Genomic DNA, 13411 nt, shown 5'->3' with positions numbered 1-13411 from the left:
TGGATTTGTGTTTCCTATCCACTCCTCCTTTTTCTGTTAATAAAGGGACTGGATAAGTACCCTGTGTTGAGTTTATTTGTTCAAAAGAGCATGTTTTTTTATGAGCTGGTAACGTTTGCTGCCTCTCTGTTTTTGTGTCAGTATATGAGGAGGAATCCTCCCCAGAAGTAACACTAAATGTTTTCTTCAGAATCAACTTTTTTCTTTTTCTCTTTTGACCTAACTAGTCAGGATCAACAAGCTTGGAAGTAATGCAATACAGGAAGTGGTACTGTTAGTTGTGTTTCAAAAGGAATAATTCCCAATTATCATGATAAAGGAAATACTTTCTTTGCCTCAAGAGCAGTTGTGTAAAGTAAGTCAGCATGTGAGATGTGTTTCCAGTGGAGCAAGAGATTCAAAGCAGGATTCAAATGAAGTCTGAAAATATGCTGGGATGGGTGTAAACTCTCTTAAACATGCACACTTTTCATGCAAGAGGCTTTCCAATGCCTCTCTTATATTTTTGCAACACTGTATTAAAGTTCAAAGTTACTCACCTTGCATAGGAAATTTCTGTTTCAACTAGCTGTGTGAAATTTGAAGATCAGTTGTAACTTCAAAAACAAGCAGAAATAGTGTGAAATAGATCACACAGACATCATCCTTCTTCCCATTTTTGCACATGAGGTTAGGGTGTCACTTCAATAGTGGCAATCATCTAAAGCCAAGGTTTAAAATGCCGGGTGGCTAGCCCTGCTGTGATAGTTCTTCCACACCACACCCTCACAATCGCACTCACTCCTGTGGCCAATTTAGAGTGTCCAATTCACTTACTGCATGTTTTCAGAATCTGTGAGGAAACCAAAACACCCAGGGGAAACCCACATGAACACAGGGAGGATATGCAGACTCCACACTGAAGATACCCACCCCAAAAATAGAACCGGGGAACCTCTTGCTGTGAGGTGATAACACTATACACTGTGCCACTGTGTAGACCACATGAGCCAAAGGAAAAAAATCACACTTATGAACTGTACCAGTAACAGCCACTCTAGGTGAACAGACCACAGTGGAGCCCAAGAAATATACTTTATTGAAACTTAACTACTAAGTTTAAAACATTAAGTGTTTAGTTCCATTGTGTGTATTGTAAATTCTTTCCACAAGGTCAACAACATATAAAAAACAAATATTAAACAGGTTCAGGAAAACATACTTTGGATCTCTTTCAATAACCTGACTTGCAGTCACATAGGAGTATTTAAAGAAAATATTTAAACTCTGTTCAAATAATCTCTACCCCATAAAAATATTGCAACTGTAATTGTATATCCCTTAGAAAAACAAATTGTGATATAATAACCTTTTTCATTTACTTTACAAAAACACTAGGTTGTATTTAAGATAATCACAAAATATCATAAATATATGTATTAAAAAATAAAAGTACAATACATAAATACATATACAATTAATTAAATAAATATGTAGTGTTAATGTAAAAAATGTACATGATATGTATATATGTATATATATATATATATATATATATATATATATATATATATATATATATATAAATACCTTTTTACATGACATGTACATATATGTATAAATACCCTTTTTACAATATGTCGAGTTAATGGATCACTGGTTATGGGTTTAAACAAATATTACATATGTTGCTGACTTTGTGGATGGACTGTACAATGCACAAATTAGAACTAAAAGCTTCTGCTAAATAGTTGCATACTGGAGCTATTTGTTTAGCTTTTGCATACCCTACATCAAATTTATTACAAGCTAAGATAAGTCCAAATTTGCAGTGTTATAAGATAGTACTGAATTTTATTTTTTCTGTTTATTGTTTCATTGAATATTGTGTTAAAAATAGTACTGCATTTATCTGCTTATTTATTTGTTTACTGAAAATTGGAAGCTCTCTCTCACTGTTCTCTCCCTGTCTGCAGTCAGTTTATTCTACTCACTTCATTGTTATTCGGTGTAGAAGTCTTAGCCTAGGGGGATTCTCTGTGCCTTAAAGTCTTTGTCCCTTATCTCTGAAATTATTTCTGCTGAATAGTTGCATACTGGAGCTGTTTAGTTAGCTTTTGCATACCCTACATCAACTTTATTACAAGCTGAGATAAGTACAAACTTGAAATGTTATAAGATAGTACTGAATTCTATTTTTTCCTTTTATTGTTTCATTGAATATTGTGTTAAAAATAGTACTGCATTTATCTGCTTATTTATTTGTTTACTGAAAATTGGAAGCTCTCTCTCTCTCTCTCTCTGTTCTCTCCCTGTCTGCAGTTAGTTTTCCCCACTAACCCTCCCTGTTCTTGTTGTGTATCTTGGTGGCTTTGGAACTGACCACTCCTCCTGTAAATTTGTGTTTGAATACTCCTCCTGGGCCCATCTCATTTGCTCACTCAACCGAGTACAGTGAGATCATATTTTGATTTCAGACACTCCTACCATTCCCATCTGTTCAGCCCTATTCCTAGCTCTATCCTAGTCTAGTCTCATTAGCGCATCCTGGCTAATACAGAGAGAACATTTGAGTAGGCATACACACTTAGGCCCTGAACTTGTCTGAAGACTGCTGGAACAGGGCTCAGTTCTGAGGTTTTTTACCGGTTAATTGGGTAATTTGTTCAAATCAGTTTGCTTGTTTTCTATTGTTATATAAAAAAAAAAAAATAATAATAATTTGCACTTTATCTGCTTTTACTGTATTTCTGCTTCTTCCTACTTTATTACCTTATTTTGCTTTTGCCTCTTCTTAAAAGTACTTAATTGTGTTTATTCTGTTGCATTTATTACTGCTTAATAGTAGCCTGATTAAATTGTAACTGTTATTCTAAGTCTTTTGGTTACTGCACTTGGGCTTCAGACCAGTTGTTTTACATTAAGAAGGTTTGTGGTCTGCACTGTTGTGGCAGGACAGGTAGCTTACATTCTTCTAAGTTGGGAATTGCTGATTGAAGGCTCAGTGTCTGTTATTCTAAAAGCGCATTAGTTCTGGTTTAAGCACTTGGGCTTCAGGCCAGTTATTTTACATTAAGAAGGTTTGTAGTCTGCACTCTTGTGGGAGGAGAGACTAGATTCTGCCCTTCTGAGCTGGGAATTTCTGGTTAAAGGCTTATTGTGCCTGCTTATTTGATCTGTTTCTTTCTGAAATGTGTGTGCTTTGTTTGCTGTAGCCCAGAAGTTAGTAGTTTATTGGACATTTTGGGCTAATATCTATCTCTTTCATTTTCCTGTTATAAAAACTGCATTTGTGTGGTTTTGCACGCTGGGCAGTGCCGGTTAGCTAGTGTTAAACTATTCCCGGCTCCACAAAGTCTGCTCTTCAATTTTTCCCTTGGATCTAGACAAACTTTCAACTTAAGCACTCAAACCATTCATTTCACAGCCCAGCACTTGCTCAAAACTCATAGCAAGCACTAATTAACCCTAGCACTAGACCCCCTATACTGTCCAGAAGGACAAGGTTCTCTATTCGTCCTACCAGCTAATCAGTAAAACAGCTCACTTTACCTATTTAGGCATGTCCAGAGGACAGTTTCAGGTGTACTCTCCAGTCCAACTAGTGAATCTGGGAATTTTGAGGCAATGTTACAACTGCCTCATGTACACAGGCAACCCTCTCCTCCTACCACCAAACACTAATATATGCGAGAGTTTCAATTATACAGCCAAACTGGAGGCAAAACTCTCTCAACCCAAGACTGGAACTGACAGTCAAGAGGAGAAGGAAAATACTTGCAACACACCGCCAGTCTCACATAGACCTACTAAACCAACACCGGCAAATAACACACATAAACGCATGAAAACATACTTGGAGGCTCTAAATAAAAATCTGCAAAAGCAACAGAGACCTCCAACGCAGACAGCCAAGCAACCTTCAGACCCCATCACAAACCATGAAACACATACTTTACATAATCAGTGTGCTACGCAATCACAAACCTTAAGGCAAAATAACAAACCCAACACACTAGTAATAGGTGACTCTATATTCAAGCACACTGATGTCCCACTAACCAGGCTAGACAAGGAGATGGTTACAGGTAGATGCCTGTCAGGTGCCAGGATCCACCACATAACACAAGCACTCAGGTCACTCCAGAACAAGTACAAATATGACTCTGTCATTGTCCATGTTGGTGCGAATGACCTGAGATGTATCTCCCTGGACTACATGAAAAGAGACATGGAAGAGCTCCCTGATCACATATCCCAGGCTGGTATGACCCTGACCCTGAGTAGCATCCTGCCCTCACCAAGAATGATGCCACAGTATAAAGAAAAAATGAACAATTGGCTAAGTTTCTGGTGTCATTCAAAGGGAATCCAGTATCTGTCCACCTGGGATGACATGTTCGATAAGCCACGTTACTTCACAAGAGATGACTTGCACCTATCACCCTTAGGCTTTTGAATACTGGCCAAGGCTTTTGCCGCCCCCATAGTGCCTTTTTTCGGCAAGGCTCAAAAGACAAATCCACCACTGTAAATAGCACAAGTAACCAAAAACTGAGGGTAACGCTACTCAACGCCAGAAGTCTAAACCTCAAAATGCATGCACTTGAGGCACTCCTCAGTATGGAGAACATTGATATCTAATGCAGTAACAGAGACCTGGTTTTAGGCTCCAGAAGAGCACCCCAGCACCACCAGGTTATAGCTCATACCATACTTTTTGGCCACAGAAACCGGACTGAAACACAAAAGGTGGGGGTGTATCCATATTCATCAAGGATGCCCACACCTCCAGGTTAGTGGCACAGTACAATCCCTCAGAGATCATCCATGTGCAACTAACAAAGGGCAAAACTGCAATTCAAATTGTAGCTTGCTACAGATCACCCACCATGACCCAGGACCCCCATTCCGCATTTCTGGAGACACTGGAAAATATGAAGATCCTACCAAACGCCCATAATTGGGTGATTTCAATTACCCAAACATTAACTGGGAGAACTACTCAAGTACTAACTCCCTTGCCCAATGCTTCCTAGAATTTATAAACTCGAATGCCCTGGATCAACTGGTCAACACCCCCACCAGAGGTGACAACATATTGGACCTGGTCATCACCAACATGGGCGACCGGTATTCTACACCGGAAGTCAAACCCTCGCTGGTTAGATCAGACCATAGACTAATCACTCTGGCTATCCACTTTCTGCCCCCACCCCCAATCAAAGAAACCACCATGAAAAACTTTTCAAAAACAAACTTCACGTTACTTAAGACCGAGGTGGAAAGGTTCACAGCCCCCACGCTAAAGGACAACGCTGTTCAAGCTGCTGAATCCCTTACAAAGGCACTCTATGAGCACCTGCACGAATGCATGGATCATGCTATCCCAAGCACTCACTCCTCCAAGAAAAGGAAACCAGTATGGTGGACCCCTGCCATAAACAAGCTGTACAATAGAAGGAGAAAACTAGTGCTGAAAAGAGTACAATCCCAAGAAGGAAAGACATCCCTGATACGTATCAGCAAGAAACTATGGTCCCTCATAAAAATCATCCAAGGCTAGCTTTGAAAGAAAAATTGCCAAGGACTCCAAAGATAACCACAAAGTGTTCTTTAGCTATGTCAAGAACCTAAGTGGAAACTCTCAGATCTGCTCTGAGTTAGTGCAGAATGGCACAAAATACACTGAACTGACTGATATTGCCAACATTCTGGCAGACAGGTTTAGTGCAAACTTCACCTCCCTCTCACCTCTTAAAGGGCCCATACCCATACCAGAAGAATGTAGTGCCCCGGCATAGGTTCCTGTCCCAGAGAATAGGTTCCTGTCCCAAAGACTTCCCTTGCTCTGGAACAAGATTTCAATCTACATTAGGCAGAGCACCTCACTGACCCTCTTCAAGAGAAATTTTGATGAGTGGATGGGAAACCGAAGATTTACCCCGGGGATCAATTCAGTGCCTCTGCTGACAGAGGTACAGGAAACAAATCTAAAAGGGTGGTGAAAGCCAACACATTCTGGCTAGGCTTATAAATGCCCTCGGGCAGATAGCCTAGTACCTACCTATGAACCTAATCACTGACACAAAAGCAAAAACAGCCCTATCCAAAGCCAAATATACAGCTTCAATGGGACCAGACAGTGTCCCAGGCTGTGTCTTACACGAGCACCAAAATGAACTAACCCCTCACCTAAACACACTGTTCAAACTCAGCCTCTCTACAGGCTACATACCCATACAGTGGTGCACAGTGGCAGTTATCCTGTGCCACAAAGGTGGAGCCACAATGGACCATGGGAACTATTGCCCTATAAGCCTGACTAGCCTGGTCTGCAAGGCTATGGAGCCCATCATCATGGAATTCATTAACAGAGACATTGGGAACCTTCAAACATTGAACCCTACCCAGTTTGGCTTTGTTAAGGGCAGATCATGCCTCCTAAACCTGGTGGACTTCTTTGAGACAGTTACCAAGGCATTAGATGAGGGAAAGGTGGTCCACACAGCCTACCCAGACCTCGCAAAGGCTTTCAACACCATTCCCCATTCTGGTATTATAGACAAGCTCACCAGCCTGAACATTAACCCCTATGTCATGAAATGGGTTGCCAATTGGCTCATGGATAGAACCCACTGTGAGAGTTGCAGGCTCTAGGTCAGACTCCAGACTAGTTACAAGTGGCGTCCCCCAGGGCTTAGTCCTGAGACCCCTCTTGTTCAATATATACTTCTCAGAGTTACAGGGAAGCACAGGAGGACTATGGCTGACCAAGTTCACAGATGATTGCAAACTGGGGGCCATAATTGACTCTCCAGCTGATACAGACATCCTCCAGAAGGTTCTCACTGAGACGGATACCTGGTGTCAAAATCATGGCCTCAAGCTAAATGCCAAAAAGTGCATAGTCGTCTTCTTTGGAAAAAACAAAGTACCCGCAAACTATCACATACGTGGTAGCCCCATAAATACAAAAAATGTAATAAGGGATCTGGGGACCCAAGTAGATCGTAATCTCTCCTTTGATAATCATATTGCCAAGGTAGTTAGAAAATTGTTCTATGTGGCCCACCTAATCACAAAAGGGTTTGCATCTAGAGCAAAAGCGGTCATTATGCCCCTCTACTCATCACTCATCAGACCCATCTTAGAGTACAACACCCCATTTGGGATGCATCTTACAAGACACCTGCAACAGCTGGAAAGACCACAGAAGTACCTCACCAAGAGGATCACTGGCCTCAAACAGATGCCCTATGCAGCTCGAGTGAAGAAACTCCAGCTGTACTCGGTTGCATACCGCCTACTCAGAGGTGATCTCTGCCTGACATACAAGGCCATGTCCAACCCAGAATTGATGGACATGCTCCACCTAAAAAAAAAAAAAACAAATCCTCAAGAACCACATGCTCTAGAGATCTAAATCTCATCACAATGATAAATATGACATGCTGGAGAGATAGATTCCTGTCCCAGAGACTCCCCATGCTTTGGAACAGTATTCCAATCTACATTAGGCAGAGCCCTTCACTAGCACTCTTCAAGAGAAACCTTGACGAGTGGATGAGAAACAGAAAATTTACCCTGGGGATCACTGCAGTGGCTCTGCTGGACAGAGGCACAGGGAACTAATGGGTAATGGGTCTGCTGGATGAAGGCACAAGGAACTAATCTAAGGGGCTGGTGAAAGCCAATACACTCTGGCTTGGCTTATAGATGCCCTCGGGCAGATAGCCTAGTACTTACCTATGAACCTTTGTTTTAAACTTAGTAGTTAAGTTTCAGTAAAGTATATTTCTCGTGCTCCATTGTGGTCTGTTCACCTAGAAGGGCTGTTGGTTGTACCATCCATAAGTGTGAATATCACTTGTACTCTATAATACATTGTCCTACTATGATGGGCGTAAAACAGAAAAAGTGGTGGGGGAGGGAGGTTGGGAGTGGCTATATATCAGATGTCATATTAAGCAAGGGATCAAGGATCATTTCCTGGAAAAAAAAAAAAAAAACTAAACAAAGTTGCAGTTATCTTAATACTTTCCTACTCCAAGTTCAAAGAGCAGATGTAAATCTAACAATTAGTTTCCTTTAGTTTGTATAATTACATTACTTATACTGAAGTAGCATTTTTTTCCTGATGGAAGAAATGGTTTCAGTGCAAAATCAATTGTGATGCCTCAAAAATCATTAGTCTCCTGTTTTCTCTGAATTTTTCATAGATTAGTACTAAGTTAACTGCCCTTGCGAGCCATTTTAAGCTTAGCTAATTATCACTTTGAGACTCAAACCCTGCACCTTGTGTTTGCAAAACAAACATCTTAACCATTAGGCCTGGCAGCGGCCTTAGGTCAACTGGTGCCCTAAGCAAAAGGGCTCCACACCCCCCCCACCACCATACTACCTGTTGCCCCCATCCCGGTCTAACTACATCAGATAAATACTAGAAAAGTGCCCCTGGTAGACCGGCTCCCTAGGCAGTCGCCTAGTTGGCCTATGCCTAAGGCCGGCAGTGATTAGGCCACCCTCCTAACTTTTATTGTTAGATGTCTAAAAAGCTTCAATTGCATCCTCTTGCCTTCTGCATCACATCAAATGAAGATGCAGTCATGTTAGTATTTTTTCAAATGATAAATGCTGTAGTATTGAGACAAATATATTCAGTAACATTTGATGAAGGCTTCAGTTCCACTTGTCTTTTCTTTTCATGTTCTGTTTACCAGGAAACTGTCTTTAGAATATTTGTCACACTTAAGTATTCCTAGTCAACAAGTTCTGTCTTTCTTGGTAAAACATCACTGGTGCCATTTAATGTATTTTTTGTAAGTTAGAATTTCGGCAAGCAAGCTTAATCCGATGAAATTAAACTAGGTGCTGCATACAACTTCTGATTACATAATAAACAGTGCTGTCTCTCAGTGGCAAATATAGCAAGTTGTTCTTTTCCTGAACTCTTTTCTAAAAATGTCTGACAACTTTTCTGCTTATTTTCTAGGAGCACTGCATTTGTAGATAAGCTTTTTCTATCAAACTTCAATATTTGCTATTCATTTTTTTTCTGTTACAGTGCTGTTCATTTGGAGCATTAAACAGTTAAATTAAATATAACTTCTAACAGAAAGAAAGTTATCTTAAGTGTTTCTATTAAGTAATTCCATAATTTATCCCACAAAAGTCGTGTAATGTATTAAGCTTTTTTTATAGCAGAGGAAATTAAATAATGCTACTTTGAAGTGTAGCTTTAGACTGAGCACTATCTATTTTCTGATTGGTCTTTTTCTACCAAGCTAGAGGTTAAACAGAAAATGTTTTCTTTCTGCTCCAATGAACAAAAGTCCATTTTCAGTTTTAATTTGTCTGTTCACTTTTCACATAACTAGAAGGTTACTGTAGAATGTGTGTAGTTCATCATGAGCTGAAAATGTGCTATTTCAGTATTTTATTTTACACTTGAAGCATCAGTGATTTGACATTGCCAGGCACTCAAGAGGCTTTCCATTTGACAAGTGCATCTGCCACAGAAAGCACAACATGTCTATCCAAATTAAATATTCCCAGCAGCAACACTCTCAATATCTTGAAAGACTTGGAGTTTTTTATATATATTTTATGACTGCTACAGATTCATGTCAAGATAAATTGTCTTGTGGTGCAGATGAAATGGTCTTGCATTCAACCCCCTTCATGAAAATGTACATTCTTTTGCACCCAGTTCACATTTGTAACAATCATAATACTGTTCACTTAACAGTACATGAATAACATGGTGACATGTAATGTTAGTGCACAAAAAGGTAATATGTTTAACTTCCTAAATGATCACTCACACAAGCAGGGCATGTTTTTATAATATAAATTGTAAAACTGAAGTGAATGCATATTTAAACTACATGCCAGCTGTAAGAAATATTAGAGAACATTTATCTGAGTTTCTGGAACAATGATGTGGCAGCACAATATATCCATATATTATTTTTAGTCTCAAGAAAGTTTAGTATTTAATTCTCAGCTTGTTCATCTGTTGTGTAACTGTTCTCCATCTCCTGGAGCTAAGTATATGTCTTTGATCACATATATTGCCATTTTTCCTCAAATGGGTGAGATTCATAAACCCAATGTGCAGTAATTAAGGTCAAAACAGATGAAAAGATATACCATATAGAAAAGCATTGCACGGATATGTATACAAGGAAGCAACATAAATAATCAGCAGTCACACAGCAGTACATGTATGAGATATGCTAAGGAAATCCATTTGACATAAAGAAAACTTGCAAAGCAGTCCAAGGCAGACATTGCATATAACAATACTGCATGGCAAACCCTGATTATGCTCAAAAAATGGCTAAATTATATCCTGGTTTAGCACTGTCATAGCACAAGACCCAACCATAAAAACCCTTAGAGGGATGTTTACTTCTAAGTGTTGTTAAGGTCTGGGCTACACTAATGTAGACAGCATGAACCAGAAAACAGCAGCAGCAGGGCTTCATTTCAACTCCCATTTCTGCCTGGTGTCTGCTAAGTACACAAAGAAGTTTGAATAAAACTGATTCCCTTAGACAGGCAATATTCAGAGATGTCAACCACTCCCCCTATGCTTTACCGGGACTCCAAGCTGAAACAGAGCATCAGTTATTATTATTATTATTATTATTATTATTATTATTATTATTATTATTATTATTTTTAATCTTAGTTTTGATTAACTTGTAGTACATGGAGAAGATAAATCTCCATGCAGTACAAAGAGTTATGACCTAGTCAGTGGATCGTAATTCTCGACGTGAATGCCAAGATTTACCTCTCAAGCTTCATTCTGAACGTGAATGTCTTGGCATCCCTGTCTCAAGTACGTAGTAAAGTGGTTACAATTGCTGACCTACTCATAATCCTCTATGTCATCTACAATACAACTGAAGATAGAACAATGTGATTTAGAGATCAGACTAATACAAATCATAGATTGCAGTCCAGCTGTCATTGCTAGCATGCAGAAACAACACACTAGAGACCTGCATGCATTACTTCAGGCACTTACGTCTTGTATTCAAGTATAATTTGCCAGGAAGAACTGGAATGCTGCCTTATGGATACATGCACTTTAGATTTGATATGTGAACTATGTACAGAAATGGACAAAGGGTAATGGACCAGCCCTTAATGTAAAGATTGCAGTCTCCTTGTTTGCCACTGCTACTTTTTGGCAGCTTATAATTGCACCAGTGGAATATCTGTGTTATCCCTTAAGCTAGAAGATTATTCCCAATCCCCCTATATTCTCATCGGGCCAATTGCAGTGCCTTTAATCCAGCTATAATGATTGCAACATTATCTAACTAGGGAAAAAAAATGTACATTCCCATAGCTACCCAGACAGACCAAAAACGGTCTTGCGTTTATTTTTTGGTCCCTGCCTCATCTTCAATATTGTGAAAGGTCCTGCCCTATTAGACCTTGTCTACTTCAGAAATACTGGTAATATTAAAACCACTTACTATAAGAGTAAAGCCTTCATTGCAACATAAACACGACCTCTTGTAGAGCTAGATTTCTCACCTAAGGAATGCATTACATATGAAACAAGTTACCCCTTGCATGTCAAACATTTTAGTATAATGGTGTCATTCACGTTCAGCTTTGATGACTAGATAGGTAGTCGCAAATTTACTCCTGGAGGAAGCAGTATTGCTCACACTGAGTGGGGCGGCAAATCTCTGGGTTGCTTGTCTTTACTCTATATGGACACCCAGATCACCCGCCTAGTAAGAACCTATGAACCTACATCCTGAACAAATTCATAATATGCCAGAAACAACATGCCAATACTTATAACATGCCATGGAAGAGGTGTAAAGAAAGCCAGTAATGCTTAATTTTTTAATAGCATTGCGTGACTTCTTAGAATAGTGTGTGCCATCAGTACAATGCATATTTGATTCTATGCACCAAGGGTACCCATGCATACATGCACAAGCCTGAAACACTGTAGACCTCCACAATGGTACATGTAGTTTGTGATCACACTGGATGAACACAAGTTGTATGTTGCAGACATCCTGGTAGAAGCTGTGATTCGTGCATTTGAAAGGCGTCTGTACTGTGTAATGTATTTGAGATAGGAGAAATACACCATCAAAGCCTTATGGATGATGATAGATAACTCCCTATAGTCTCACTGATGCCAATCTAAGTGCCAACAGTAAATCCACAGCTATTGGTACCCACCCAAATCCAATAATAACCAGATATGATACCTGCTTATTCTTGCTCACACAACATGACAGAGTGTGAGTCTGTACACTGGAAGATATTCTTCATAAGTGTCAAAGAATCAGGTGGCCACATCAGTATATATCTTACAAGGTGTTCCAGACCATATAGTTTAGGTAAAGAGAAGTGGTTATTTTAGTGACAATGTTGTTCAATTTCACTGGATAAGTTCACAAGTGACATCCATGAACCACAGACCTGCAGCAGCGGAATGATGGCCATCTGCAGGTGTACAAGGTAACAAGGTAGATGTCCCTCTACCCAGACCATTCATATGTGTGCTTTCAAAATGTCTGCATGCTCTATCAGAACATAACCAGTACAATACTCACGGGATCAGCATTAGTCAAATTTCTACAAAGTATAACTATATTCAGCAGGGTAACCCATCAGAAAAGTGCCCAACAACTCAGGATTCCTTATGGCTCCAAATTCAGAGCAACAATTAATTGAAACAGGTACTAGACAAACATGTTATTTTACCCCACATAGCAGCCTGTAAAGTACTCTTCAGAGTTGCATCTCTTTGTCCAACACTGCAGAACTGAGTCCAAAATGGCCATGTGTTATAAGGATGAAACATTTACTGGTTATCAAAAGACAACTCCCAGCATTTGGTCAAGCCCTGTACTGACATTACCAGCACCTTCATCTAGGTGTGCATTCTCCAGCAGTACAGAATCATGAGCAAGTGCATCAGATGCCACATACCTTGCCAGGATGGTAGGAACATTTGTATGAGGCAGAAAGTTGTTAAAGCCTCTGTCTCCAGCCCACATGTCAATGCCTGTTCCTGGTGGACAGATGTGGTATCAGTGTGCCTTCCAGACTGAAGGCTTTACTCCACAAATGGGAAAACAGACCAAGAGTGAAAACATAAGTAAACTTTGCAAAGCACTTCTGAGTGTACATTGTTATATATAGTGGGTGTGTTTAGCATAATGGTTAAGGTTTTCACCTCAAAGAGAAAAGATAAAAGGTTTGATTCTGACTTCTGAATTTTGACTAGGCTTAAACTGGTCATTTAGGGCAGTTAAGCTTGTATTCAACTATGAATGTATGAACTTACTGGCCATCGTGTGTGCTGGTGGTCTCCAGGGTGGCATTACTACAGTGACATTCTATATACCTGCACTTACTACAGGATGAGTATAAAAAG

Source organism: Protopterus annectens, chromosome 2.part0, assembly GCF_019279795.1.
Source record: "Protopterus annectens isolate FY-2018-M chromosome 2.part0, PAN1.0, whole genome shotgun sequence".
NCBI classification, from domain to species: Eukaryota; Metazoa; Chordata; order Ceratodontiformes; family Protopteridae; genus Protopterus; species Protopterus annectens.
Note: the sequence above shows the minus strand (reverse complement) of the source record.